Source organism: Ochotona curzoniae, unplaced genomic scaffold (genome assembly GCF_017591425.1).
Source record: "Ochotona curzoniae isolate NIBS_2020 unplaced genomic scaffold, NIBS_Ocur_1.0 contig_883, whole genome shotgun sequence".
NCBI lineage: Eukaryota > Metazoa > Chordata > Mammalia > Lagomorpha > Ochotonidae > Ochotona > Ochotona curzoniae.
The window spans coordinates 26,542,174-26,556,290 of NW_024466599.1; the positions used below are offsets into that span (position 1 = coordinate 26,542,174).

The 14,117-nt window shown below is 49.2% G+C and overlaps 1 protein-coding gene across 1 annotated transcript in view; it reads right to left on the reverse strand.

Annotated features, from left to right (window-relative positions):
* The window catches only part of CDC42EP3 (CDC42 effector protein 3), a 23,834-nt gene extending 13,085 nt beyond the window's left edge, over window positions 1–10,749 (reverse strand). The window contains exon 1 of the mRNA XM_040993092.1: window positions 10,474–10,749. The gene's annotated coding sequence lies outside the window, so the exon portion shown is untranslated. The remainder of the gene's footprint in view (window positions 1–10,473) is intronic.
* Between the last annotated feature and the right edge of the window lie 3,368 nt (window positions 10,750–14,117).

Sequence of the window (14,117 nt, forward strand, 5' to 3'; positions counted from 1 at the left end):
CTTAGGACCCCACCATGGTCTGTGTATACCTCCAACCTACCAATTCCTCAGACCATACTGGCCTGTATACTTGACTGACTTTTCCACTATGCCGTTACCTGGCAGAGCAAGTACTGAATAAATGTTTGCTGGATGAACAAATGAGAAAACTTACAAGAAAACTGCCCTCTCTTCAACTCTGCCTGCTCCGCTGACAAGGCAAGATGGGTGTCTTCTATGGCTCCTACAAGAATCAACCAATCATTTAACATTTTTTTTTATGCTAAAGGATTTCTTTGTTTTTCCTTCTGTAAGACACTTCAGCCTTCCTTTCTCCCTCAGCATCTTACACAAACCTAAGTAATTCTACGGGATGGAACATATCTTTAGGACTAGCACAAATATTTGTGTACATGCTGTATGAATAGGAAATGACTTCTATCCATGACTGCAATATGTAAATAGTGTCTTAGATTGGGGAGAATCTGACAATAGCTTCTTCCCCCGAATTCAGACTTACTGGTTATGCTTAAGTCAAACTCAAACAATGAGGCCCTGGAAAACAATGAGGTTGTTCTCCTGACTCTCCTTCTAAAAGGAAATGAGTTAAGTGGAAGCCTGGCTTATTTGGCCTAACAGGTACAAGGAAGCTTCTAGAAACTACACTGAATATTGACTTCAAAAAGCTGTTTTGAACATCAATGTGTAACCAGCACATGGCACAGATGAGATACTTGGAAGAGAAATTACCAAAATGCTTACCAAAAAGGACAAAGAAACAGAAGCACTTACTGCGTGAGCAGCCATTGCACTGCTCTTCCAGGTCTCCAGGGAGAAAAGAACGGGACCTAAGCTTTGGGCCACACTACATAGGGCACTCCTAACATATCGGGGTACCAGTTCCTTCCCAAATAAAAAGGAGAGAGTCTCAAACATGGTTAACTCATTGGTGGTTAGAAGTTGTATATGTGACAATCTTCCAAACTACACTAAGCTAATAAGCAAACACATGGCACCGTCTTTACTTTCAGTGAAAATTCAGGATACCTATTAAGATGCAATCCTAATGGCCAAGATAGCCATATCTGTCTCAAGTGTTTTCACATTGGTTATCAATAACAGTGGTAGGTGGGGTTAAAATGGCTTATGCTCACCAGAGGAAGGGGATTTTTAGCACCAGGTAGATCAGAGGACAATCTTTGTGTCCATGGGACACCAGACTGCATTAAATTCTATACACACACCTGCACACTTTCTCTCCACCAGCAGTATTTTTGGCCTTAAGAGTGACCGGGCCATACTGGATAATGATGTTATTTTAGTATCTAAATGGGATTTCTTATTATAGTCCCAGTGAAGACATAAACAAAAACCTTTTGCTCTCCTAATCTCACTAGTGACTTGCTCTATCATGGATGACGAGAGTGAGGAATCCACTGAATGCCAGTCAAAGCACATTTTGCTTAATTTCTATGGAAAAGCAAACTGAGACTTCTTGCTTCTATCTTAAGACAGGGAAGGGCAGGGAGGGAAAGGGGCCTTCACTTGGTGGTCCTGGGAGTGGCAGTAAGAGTCAGCTGGGGACAGGCCCAAGGAACCTTTCCAAGGGAAGTGGAAGCTCAATTGGAGCACTGCATTTTGAGTCGAATCTTGCAGGACTTGAGGAGTAAGGAACATCCTAACGTCTTGCTAATAGTTTTATTTTGATCATAGAACTATTTTCAAGAACTTTTGGAAAACTAAAATGCAGAGTTAAAAAATGCACGCAAGCCGCTGACTTTATTTTCAAAAAAGAGACAATTATGATGATTTTTAAAATCATCTCTCCTCAATAAAATTTTGGTTTTGCGGGCCAGCATTCCATACGGGTGACTATTTGAGTCCTGGCGGCCCCCCTCCCGTCTAGCTCCCTGCCAGTGCACCTGGGAGAGCAGTGAAGGATGGCACAAGTGCATAGATTCCTGCACACACACAGGAGAACTCTGCAAGAAGCTCCTGGCTTGGGACCCGCCCAGCTCCGGCCATCTGGGGAATGAAACCAATGGATGGAAGATCTCATCACGTCTCTCCTCTCTGCAAAAATGCCTTTCAACTAAATAATCTTCTAAAAAAAATAAAAAGAGGATTTTCTTTAGGAAAAAATATTTGAGTTTTATATACTGAAGAGCTGCCTGTTGAATCAGCACTGATAAAATATACAAGGATATCTCCTGGTGCTTCTACCTGTGTGGCAGGGTTACTGGTTGGCAGACTGTGTGCTGATATCAGCAAAGCAGGAAACTTTCTGGATAGGCTGCTTGACTTAAGACACACACTCTTATCAAATCTCTGCATGACACAAAACCCAGATGAAGCCTCCATGTGCCATGGACAAACTGTGGTCCAAACTCACATGAACAGACTCAAGGATTGGCAGAATAAAACTTGTAAAGTTCTGCATTTGGGTTAGAATAATGTAATCCCCCAAGTGCATACTAAGGTGGGATCTGGCTTGTAGTTCCTCGTGAAATGGCCCTGGGTATTCAGCTCACTGTTGCCTTGCTAGGAGCTGATGGTGCAATGAGGTGGCTTGAAAAGGCACCAACACAAAGCCTCGCTGTATTTTGTTTTGCCTGAACCTTGTCTGGGGACCCATCTTCCAAGGAGCTTTGCGATGCCAGCACCTATGGGTGAAGGGTAAGCTAAATTGCCAAAGTGGAGCCCCAGCAGGTAGACTGGGTGCTGTGAGAGAGGAGGGAGCCAACACAGGGCACATGGTTGCTTTCTTGAAACACTTGATAAACTGCTAAGAGGCAGGCCATCTGCAGAGTCCCAAGTAGAGACCCAAGTATGTGATGGATTAAGGTTCACTGAAAGCCTGTCTCCTGACAAAGTCCACATCAGTGAGCTGCCAGTGTGCAGAATGGGGGGCAGAGAGGTCCATCCCAGGAAGTCTCCCAGCTGAGTCTGAGAGAGGGTGCTGAGCATCCCTGCCATGCAGATGCTCCAGAATCCACCTCCACTCCACGGTGCCAGCTTAAAGCAGCAGCCCTTGTGTGTGCAGTCAACTACATGGACACACAGATTATAGCACATACGTCCCAATGCCTGGGATCTGCACACCTTCAGTGTTAGAGACATCATACATTTTGTTTTAGCACAGCAGGTCTCTTTCAGGTGTTCCGTTTTCTGGAAGTCTCAGGGATGTAGGAAGGCACGATGGGACAGTGGCAATTGGAAGGGAGACTGGAAAAGCAAGGCCAAGCCTGCTCCTCTTAAGCCAAAGAAATTTTGCTGTTATCTGCTCATGTAAGAGACTTAACGATCTTCTTGCTTGCCCTTGCCTTAAAAAAAATTGAAGGAATACTTCACCAAGAGCCAACAGCCATGCTCGGTGTCATTTAAATTCTTGAGGACTTAGCTGCATGCCAGAATGAGAGAATGGGGCTGAGATAAGGCCACTCTGCATGTGTGGTTCTACATTACTTGCAGAAACATTTAGCTTTCAGGGAATTTCAAGGAGAAAAAAAGAAACATAATTTCTATTAAAAGACTATCTTAAGAGTCAGAATAGTTTTTCATCAGCTTATCCACATTTCACCATCCTTTCTCAACTCTTCCTGGTATTCAGTCAGGGTGCCAAGTCATGCCATCCAGTCCCTCTGGGAAGCCTCAGTTTGTTCATCTAAAAAATGGTAACAGTACTGGGAGGTGTCATCTTAGAAGCACAGAACAGAAAGTGCCAGGCCAGGCCCTGGCAAGCAGTGAGTCCAAATCAGTGCAAGGGGCAGCTGGTGTTGTTGACTGTTCCAACAAACATAGCTGCAGAAGGGGTAAGAGGGGCTGGAAGCGCACACTGGGGATTTCTTTTCAGACTTGGGATGCTGCCACCCGATTGTTTCCAATGTAGTATGAAAAACTCCCAATGTCCTGGTTCCAACTGCCTGACTCCCCATTTGGTGAATAAAACAAACTGCAACATGAAAGATGTTTCTGTTTCCCTCCAGCACAGCCCCACAGATCTGTCCACAGTGTCCTCCGCTGGGCTGCAGGTGGAACACTCCTACCCATCTCCATTCCATTCCCAGCCTCCAAGGAACGTGAAACAAAATCCAGCTACCAGTATCAACTTACACTCAACTTCTTGTAAGGCCACGAATCCACACTATTTTGGAAGATATTTCATACTGAAGTTTTCTGAAATCAAGAAAAGAAGTAGCCAGTTTGGTGCTAGGACATGCACACAGAGGGTCGTTGTGGGGCCAGCTGTGAGAAGTAAGCCAGGGAGAGAGCCCTCTGTGTGCCTTCACCGGGCCCCTGGCTGGATACTCTCATACTAATTCAGTAACAAGCCTCTACGAAGTGCCATGCAAGTGTTCTGGGTAGGCCACAGCAGTGGTGCACTCTGAAGTGTGCAGAGAGATCAACATACCAATAAGTGAGTGGCTAACACAGTCATGGCTGATGAGAAGTCTTAAGCAGTGCTGACAGGTGCATCGGCCCTTCCTCTGTGCTCTAGGTCTCTAGGTGATACGTGGGTATCACCATCACTTCCAGGGCACAAGAACACCTTGGTGGAGGCTGACTTCTCTTCTCAATGGGAAGACTTGAGAAGATCTAGCAGAGCAGGTTGGGTGGAGGACAGGGCCAGTTTCCACAGTATCCTAGGAGAATCCTACCACCAGGATAAGATGACTGGGTATGGAGTGGAGGAGGGTTCGCTCTAGAGACTTAGCCAACATGGTGAAGACTACACTGCCCACTTCTTCATTAAATCCTATTGTAAAAGAAGAATGGCAAGATTAATTAGATTCTGTCCTTGAGGAACTCAGAGTCTGGTCAGTCACAGGGTCAACAAGTGAGCATTTAAAACACAGCTGAGTGGATCAAGTATTCAGCCTAACAGGTAAAAAGCCATTGGGATGCCCACATGCTGTAGAGAAATTCCTGGGTCCAAGTCCTGGCTCTGCTTCTAAATCCAGCTTCCTGCGGTTAGGCAACCCTCCCTGGGGGACAGCAGTGATGGCCCATGGACTTGGGTCCGGGCCACCCACACAGGAGTTCTGATTTGAGTTCCAGGCTCTTGGCTCTGGCATGGTCCAGCCCTAACCACTGTGGCATTTAAGGAATGAACTAAAAGATGGGAATTCTCTGTCTCTTTGCCTCTCAAATGAAAACAAAATTTAATAATGGTTATTACAGAAGGCCCAAGACACGATGGAAACTCTTCAAATAAGGAAAAGGGAGTCAGAATTACAAGAGTTTAGAGCCATAAGACTTGGAGACCAGCACTGCTTCCCTTGCCCCCACAGCCTTTCAGCACAGAGGCCAGGAAGCGGCCTACCAGAGCAGGGCAGCAAGATGCCATGGGACAAACAGGTCAACCAAAGGCTTGCAGCCTGGCCTCATGTGTTGAAAGCAATGTTTTAGGTCTGACCGAATCTTGGCAAAATTGGAAAAAAAATTTTTTTAATTGAAAAAATGAATAAGGAAAAGAAATCAAACACATCCCAAAATGGCAAAGTCGCATTTCACACCAAAGGCCTTTGCTTGTTTTGACACGAGTAGCCTGAATGATCATGACCCATTAGAACAGATCTTCAGCAAGGAAACGTATGGCAATGATCTATCATGCTTACAACTATGACCTTCAAATTGTCACCTGAACATGACAGATTCTCCAACGTGTCAGCTATCTAAGTAGAGACCTTGACTTGGAATCAGGACCTTGACTTTGCCGACTCAGGCTGCTCGGTTCTGTGGTCCCTGCTCTCACAGCATTATTAAGGACAGTGAGGCTAACAGGTGCCCCTTATCCTGGCTCACTGCATCTGCCACAGAATCTGGGATCAGCTGGAGCCAAATGCCTCAAGTCAAACTCAAGAAAAAGACTCTGAGAGGTCACAGCTGAGACTTGCATCTTTGCCTTCCAATCCCCAATCCCACCTATCTCCTCATCTTCCACACTTCATTCTGCATTCCTTCAATTCGTGGCAGGGCAATGTGGTATCTGCTGGCCTCCTTGGGTGTGCTTTTATAGCTCCATCCCCGTGATTCTCTCAGATGCCCATGGATTCCCTCTGTTCTGCAGGGTATTGAGGTGAGGGGCATGTGGCTTCTGCCTGTGGGTCAACATTTTCCAGACTGTGTGTCCTGCCAGACTATTCTCGCAGCTGCCCTGTAGGCCAAACCATGAGAGCCATCCTGGACACTGCCTCCTTGCTGGAGGTTCGTGTACACCTGGCAGGAGCTATGCTCTGCAAAGTCCTACAGAAAGATCCTTCATCAGAATGGCTTCCCACTCATGCAGGGCTTGGGACATGTCTTAGGGGGTACCCTACTGGCTAAAGGCAGGGGAGTGGGAGCTGTGATACTGCTTGGCAAAGATCTACAGGCCAGGAGGCCAACATTTCTTAAAATATAGGTCATTTCAAAATTACTGAAAATCCTTGTATTTTTCAAGTTGGGATTCTAGAATTTTACAGTGAATTCAGGACTTAGGCAAGCAATAAGGACCAAGCAGACACCAGTTTGGAACTCAACAGCACTTTAAGGAAAGAAATGTGCCTGTTGCTAGAGAACTGACTGCTTATTTCTTCTGGTTTGTGGGGTTGTGTTTTGTTTCATATCCTTTTAAAAGGTGAGGGCAGGAAATTGAAGATGCCAAATGGAGATGTACAGGTCCAAGACTGTCACCCTTGGCTCTGATGCCAAGGCAGTTATTTCAGGCCTCAGCAAAGGCCAGGACAAACCCAGAGTGTCAAGGCAACGAGGCCAGGCGGGGCTTGGGTCATCTGCGGTTTCCAAGGCCTCCATACTCACTCCTTTTCTGTCTCCTTGCCTGGAAGCTCATCTGACAGCGGGTGGGGCAGGTGCAGGACCAAGACCCACCCAATTTCCCCAGGCAGAGCACAGTGCTTGCAGCCCTTCCCTCAGCACTTGAGGCTGCACTGCTCCCAAATGTATGTCAAACACAACAACTGCCAGGGCCCAAAGCATGTGGCAATGTGAATGCAACACCCATCCAGACCTGGTTACTGGACCCCACATCCTCTATCTTGTGGTGACTCTGCAGCAAGGGCACAGAGCAGCCCCACTTCATCCCTGGGCAGACCTCATTACCTGGCATGACTATCTTCCTCAGTGTACAATCCCCAACATCTTCAGCTAGTCAATTCCTTTGTGGTAAACTGTTCATGAGAACAGCCTGCACTGTGCATGTGGGCTGCACTGCAGAAGACTCTCACCAAATAGAATACAGTTATGCACGTGGGATTCCCCAGGCTGGCAATGACTATCATTTTCCTGTGGGTGATGGGGCTATGAGGTACTGGCTGAGATAAAATGAGTTATTGGCTAAGAACCAACAACCACAATAAGAATTCGGTTTAGTAGCTCTCCTGCCCCTCTGTCCTAGTCCAGGTGGTGGTGAGGAGTCTGGTATTTAGGATAGGGTCCTAGGACTGGAGCGAAAACCCTGACTCTGTTACTGATTTAGCAGTGTGACCTTGGCCAACATCCTAAATCTTTCTGAGTCTGTGTTCTTATCTGGGAGAGGAGTGCAATATCCGGATCTCACAGATCTATGAATATTCATTGAGAGGACCAAAGCCAGCGGACTTGCAAACAGCCACCTGGGCCAGGCAGGGTTTCCAGTGCCTATAGCTTTTACCTTCTGCAATCTTCCAGGCAACAAAAGCATCCCTACTTTACAGCTAACGGGTGAGGTACCCAGGCTAAGTCACTGCCCAACTGTACAGAGCTAGCACATTTGCAAACCCTGCTGTCTGACTGGGTGAACCTTTATAACCTTAAGGTTCTTATTCCCCGAAGCATCCCCCTGACAAGGCCATAGGACTAGCTGCTCACCCACTGTTTAACTGCATGTTCACATTCAGACATGTTCCCTGCTGTGTAATTTTGAACAAGTAATGTAACTGGTCTGTCCTCAGTATCTACACCTGCAAAATGGTCACATGACTCTTTCCTCTTTCACGGAATGAATTAGAAGGAGCAGCTGGCATCTAGGATGAGCTCCTCCCAGGAAGTACTTGACTCCCAAAGCAAGACGCGCGGAGGATTCCTGAGCTCCCATGTGTGGCAAAGAAGAGTCTGTGGCTGGTTCAATCTACCTGTTCCAAGCAGCTATACTTGGTGTCTGGTAAATAAACTGTTTAAAATAGATTTAAATTTCGAGAAGAAAAAAAAAAAATGGTCCACAAGTCCTTGGGGAAAAAGAAATTAGTCTGGGCCTAAATGAAGCCAGGACCTCAATAATTAAAACAGTGATGGAAACAAATCAAAGCAATCTTCCTGGAGGTTTTCCGAGTTCTGAATCCATCCCACCCTCTGGATAAGGACCCAAGAGCATGTGGAGAATTTATAGCCTGCTAAAAATCATGATGTGATGCAGGTTAAAGCAACCGTGGCCCCAAGGCAGACTGTGGAATACCAGAACTCTAAGTGAAAAAGGCTAGCTTTTGTGAATGTGTTGGACACGAGACACAACACCACATTAAAGGGAAAGCTGGAGCACAGACAAGGCGCACTGGCTCCTGGGAGTCCTTCTGCAGTAACTGTACAGGCTTTGTATGTGGGCATCTCACACCATGGTGAAATGTGCAATATAGGGAGAAAAAAAAATGCAACATTGGTTACTAGAGCTCCCGTTCCTCCCTGTTCCACCGAGAATCAGGACAGGACCAGTGTGAGCCTCAGGAAAGGCGGAGCTCGTCATCTGTCATGCTCTTCAGCTGCTGCCCCCCACCCCCAGCAAGCCGCCCACGGCACCAGGGTCCACTCATGGAACTCATCATGCAAATCTCTCACAGATGACACTGCTGCAAAACAGCGTTGGCCATGGCTTCGGAACTGCTTCCACATTTCGTCTCCAAAGTTCTTATCTGCGGGCCGCTAAGGCTGAGCGTTCAGTACAACAGCGGAGCGCCTGGACCAGAAACCTGAACCATGCCCTCAATGCAGCAGTCGCCTCACTGTGGCATTGCTTTCCCAGGTGACAGCGCTTAGCATGTCACAACTGCCGCCAGTGTACTGCTGAGTGCTTGCCTCTCTGCTGAACAGGGGCGTGGAGACACACTCCTACACAACGTGTAGCTGCTCCTAAGAGTTCAGACCAAGTGCAGGTGTTATCAAAGACAAGCCTTCAGGAACTATCCAGAACACAAGCGAAGTTACGTTCACTAGCAGGTAGATGAAAGTTTTTTTGTAAGTCGGGACATTCTATGAGCTGTTTAAATTCACTTAGGGCTACACCGGGGCATTGCCCTGGCTTCCCCCAGGAGCTCTGGGGCCTTTATTTTCCCTCTGGTGTTCAGGGAAAGCCCCAAAGGCTGACCTTGCCATTAAAACAGGAACATCTGCTGCCCTCCTAACTCTTGTCCTCTCATACAGGGCAGCGCCTCTTAAGAAACTCCAGGCCACGGTCAGGGCTGAGTGGGGGGTGGGGAAACACCGACTCCAGTCCCCTCCCACTACAGCCCCCACGCCGCCAGACACATCAGCAGCCCACTGCCCCAAATACACCAGAGCTGGAAAGAGTCACACCGCAAAACACTCCGGACACGCCTATTCCAGTTCTCGGCTTCATTCACTTTTTTTTCTTTTGAAAGATGTAATTACTCCACTGTCAGCCTGGGCGGCACTCTGGGGCTTTTCCTCCTTTCAACACAGCTGCGCTCCCGGCTTTGATGCTGCTGTCCACGCAGCCGGTCCCAGCCACAGCCTGGCTTTCAGTAATGTAACATTCAAGTGCGTATTTATTTTTAAACTGACCTCTTCTAGACCGTACGGTATAAAAGGAGGTCCTGCCAAAAAACTATGCTACTTTCTATTTATAAGATGAAACACATGCCTCCCGAAGTCGACCGGGGTGGGGGCAGGAGGGCTGGAGTACCATCATTCTTAAACAACAAAAAAGACCGACCAGATCAATTCGTCCAGTTTCCAGAGGAGGGTGGAGGGAATCTTGTCCATGCATCCGCGTAATTAAAAAAAAAAAAAAAATTCAACGGTCAGATGCAGATGGGCAGGTTGGAGCCTAAACAGGCAGCACCTGGCCCGCAGAGCGGTGGCTGAGCTGCATCCCGCATTCGTGCGCGGCCCTTGAGCCGGCCCACCACGAGAGGGGCGCACTAGCCCCGCGTGGCTGGTGCTCGGACCCAGCAAGGCAACACGCGCTAAGAACGGTTCTGTCAATAGCCGCGAGGAGCAGCGCCGCGCCGCGGCCCCACCCTGAGAGCTGTGGGCACAAACGCCTCAGGAGCTCTGCGCCCTGCTCGGCGCGCCGCCCGACCTACCTCCCGAGGGGCCTGAAAGCCCTCCTCGGTTCCTCTGGACAGCAGCTGGGGAAGGCCAGGCCCTTGTGGGTGCCCGCCCCTCCGCCCGTGGTTTTCTGAACCCAACATCCGCGCACGCCCCGAACCCGGCACAGCCACGGGTAGGACAGACCTACAGCCAGGTAAGGCAGGAGGGGCCCTGGACTACCAACCGACTCACCGTCAACCGCCGGCCGCCTCCGGGCCGGGTGTCCCGGACCGACGCCTCTCCCGGGTGTTCGCCTTGCCCACTCGGGCGCGCAAATCCAGTCGGTGGCGCGGCGGCCGCTCACCGCATTATCCGTTCGGAGCTCGCGTAAAGGAAGTCCTGACCGACAGTCAGGTCTCGGGGTTGGTTTCCCCTCCAATCAGCCAGGGCCCTGCCGTAAAGCCCCTTGCCCGCTCGCGCCCAGGCCGGATTAGAACGAGCGAGAGTGCGAGCGAGACTGAGCAAGCGGCCGCCGGACCCGAGGACTGAACCTGCGGAGGGCGGGGCGGCGTGGGGGCGGGGCCGGGCGCGTGGGGCGGGCCGAGGCGGGGCGGAGGGCGCGGGCAGCCCCGCTGACCCAGCTCGCCTGGGTACCTGCGCCCGGGCCCAGGGTCCTGGGGCCCAGCAGTCCGCCGTGGGCGCACGCGCGCGTGGTCACTTTGCGCACGGTCGGCCGGCTCTGGGACAATGGGCGTTCATTGTTACTCCCTAGCGCCACTCCCGTGGGATGAGGCTTCCCTCGGAGGAAAGAAAAGTGGGCACAAAGCAAGAGCGTGGGACGCTCGGTTCAAAGGGAGGGATGCCGAGGTGCAGCCGTCTCAACGCGCGAGGACAATAGCACCGCGGAGGCACTGAACCGCGGGCGCCCACCTCCCTGCGTGCCAGGCAGCCCACCTTGCCGCGTGTCCCTCCAGGCGCGATGGGCGAGCGGGCGACCCACAGTGAAGGAAGACCACCTGACCGCGCCGCCCCAGCCGGGTCACCCGCAGCCAAGACTTTGAGGAAGGTGGGGGGGGGGGGAATGAAGGAGGGGAGGGTCGCTTTTTGTCAGTTTCTAGCGCGCACCGGAAGAAGCTGCCGCCAAAACCCGGAGAACGGATTTGGTGCACCCGGGGCTCGCGACCCTGCAAGTGGCGCACGAAGTGCCGCGGCAGAGGCAGGTTTTTCCTGTCCTCGGGGAGGCGTTTCCTCTCCTTCGGGGTTCCGCAAAGAGATTTACTTAAATCTGGAGCCAGCGGGTGGCGGCTGCCCCTAGACGCCCGCCCGGGCGCAGGTGGCGCAGCTGCCGGGCCGGGAGTGTAACATTCCGCCCGTGGCGGCACCTGCGCCCGCCGGTCAATCAAGCCCTCGCTGTTGCGCGCTCCGCCCCCCCGCCGGCGGTTGCTCTTGAACCCTGCTAATTAAGGTTAATTTTTTAAAATTAGTCTCCGTTTCTTCGTCCGCGAGTCACCGGTCCGCGGGGGGAAGGAATAGGAGACAGGAAAAGGGTGGCGTTTTCCGGCTGTGAAGTCCCCGCCAGCGCCATTGACCTGGGGAGTGGTCTGGGACCCGGAGGAGGGATCAGACTTGGCCTCAGCCTTGGGTCTCTCAGGTTGTATGGAAATCCTGGCATAAAACGGGGCCCCTCCAGGGGACACTGGCTTCCCTGGGAAATCTGGTCGCTTGGGAGTCATCTTGGCAATGCCTCCCTCCGGTCTGTGGGAAGCCCCGAATTGCTCATTAAGTCACCTTTGTCACATAGGCCATGACCACTGTGATGATGTGGCTGCGAAGGAAAAGGTCCGGGAGTGTTGTGGGAAGAATACTTGAGCAGACTGGGAATAGCCTGGAGAAAAGAATAGTTGTCAGGTCACGTGGTCCTGAGGTTGGAAGTTAGACATAAAATTCTCTAGGGGTGATGTTACAAAGTGGACCCGCAGTGTGTGCAGATAAGAGACCCATCCTTAATGTTTGTCTTTCCTGACAGCTGCGCCAGCTTCCCTTGGCAGATACCTAATTCTACCCCACATTCCTGAGGATTTCACTTGGGGGTCATATTTCAAAATATATGCTCTCTTTGGCATATATAATGTATATATGTTATATAGGAATTTATTGAAAAACTAAATATTACCGCCTTACTTGGATAAAGGGTTTTTAAAATAAATATTTATACCTTGCTCTCATTACACTTGGTATTTTTATGAGTACGAATCGTATGTGCATATTTTTATAAAATATCGCATGAAAAACTTATGCACACATAAAGACATTCCTTCCACATCTGTCTTGTGCTTTTTTATTTACTCTATTGTTGGCTGCCATTAAAAGCAGTTTATTTCCACAGGGCTACATAAATAACTTGTACAACATGTGCAAATACAGAGCAGCAGGTTGATTGAGGGATTGCCTTTATTCTAAAACCCCAATTTCACTTTTCTACACTCTTCTTTGTCTTCTAGAAGCTTTCTCTTTTACCATACATTTTTGTGAAATGAAGACATCATGGACTGTTACCATGGTGTTGTATGCTAAGCTGCTGCCTGTGTCACAGGCATCCCATATGGGTGCTGGTTCAAGACCCATTTGTTCCGCTTCTGATCCAAGTCCCAGCTTGTGGCCTGGGAAAGCAGCAGAGGATGGCTCAAGTCCTTGGGCCCCTGCCTTGGAGAACAGGATGAAGCTCCTGGCTTGGGGTTAGATCAGCTCTGGCTGTCACGGCCATTTAGGAAGTGAACACTCTCAAACGTGGGGACAACTCAGGAATGACTCTGGGTGAGCAGAACCTCCTGGAAAGCCGGTGTCCCCTGGAAGGGCCCTGTTTTGTGCCAGAATTTCCATACAATCTGACAGTCCCAAGACTGGGCCTAAATACCACTTCCACACCTTTCAGTGCCTACTGATGGTGCTTTGGTTTCTCCTGGCTATTTTAATGTCTACATGATTTATTCGTACTGCCCATCTCCAGTGAGAAAAACATGACCTTCTATGGTAAATTATCCTTTCAAATGAGTATACTTCCTGCACTAACCACCATGACTTTTAGGTTTGATCTACTTACATTTCAGTGTTAAGGATTCTAATGCTGGAAGGAAAGGCTTTGCTCTGAGTGTGGGGGTAGATTGAGTTTCGGGGTTTTGAGATTCTATTTGTAATTTTGGAAAGGTTTAGTCTTGACAAACTGTTAACTTGGCAGACTGATTGTAAATAACAGCATGGAACAGCTGTTTAGGCCAACAGTGTACTATTGCTTTCTATTAGAGAACAATCAGGTAATATTGGCAATGGTCTTGTTGTCCAGAAACTTGCAGTCTGCTTATAGCACAGAGAACAACATAGTAGGGTGTGCAGGAAAAGCAGACCAACCTCTAGATACCAAGTGTGGTCCGGGGAGGAGCAGCACCAGGCTTTAACCCTGAGCTATGGAACTGGAATTTCTTTTTAATAAAACATCAATGATGTGTATGTATAGTTTGAGGAGCACTAAGAGCAGAGACTCTCTGCCATTTTAAGTGTCACAAACTCATTTTAAAAGTAATTTTTTGGGCCCAGTGCAATCGCCAGGGATTCCATATGGGCACCAGTTCTAATCCGGGTGGCTCAGCTTCCCATCCAGCTCCCTGCTTGTGGCCTTGGAAAGCAGTTGAGCCTATGGAACTATAGCATGAATAATAATAATAATGATAATAATAATAAATGTGACTATGCTTTGAAAGCACTAATTCCATTTTGAGCTTTTCCTTTTAACACAAGTTCTCTCTGAACCGTGGCTGCCTGATAGCCGGCCTGCGCTGACAACTGTGAGTTGATAGGCAAATGAAGTAATTGGGGTGCCACACTTTTCCCTCCGAGGTTGA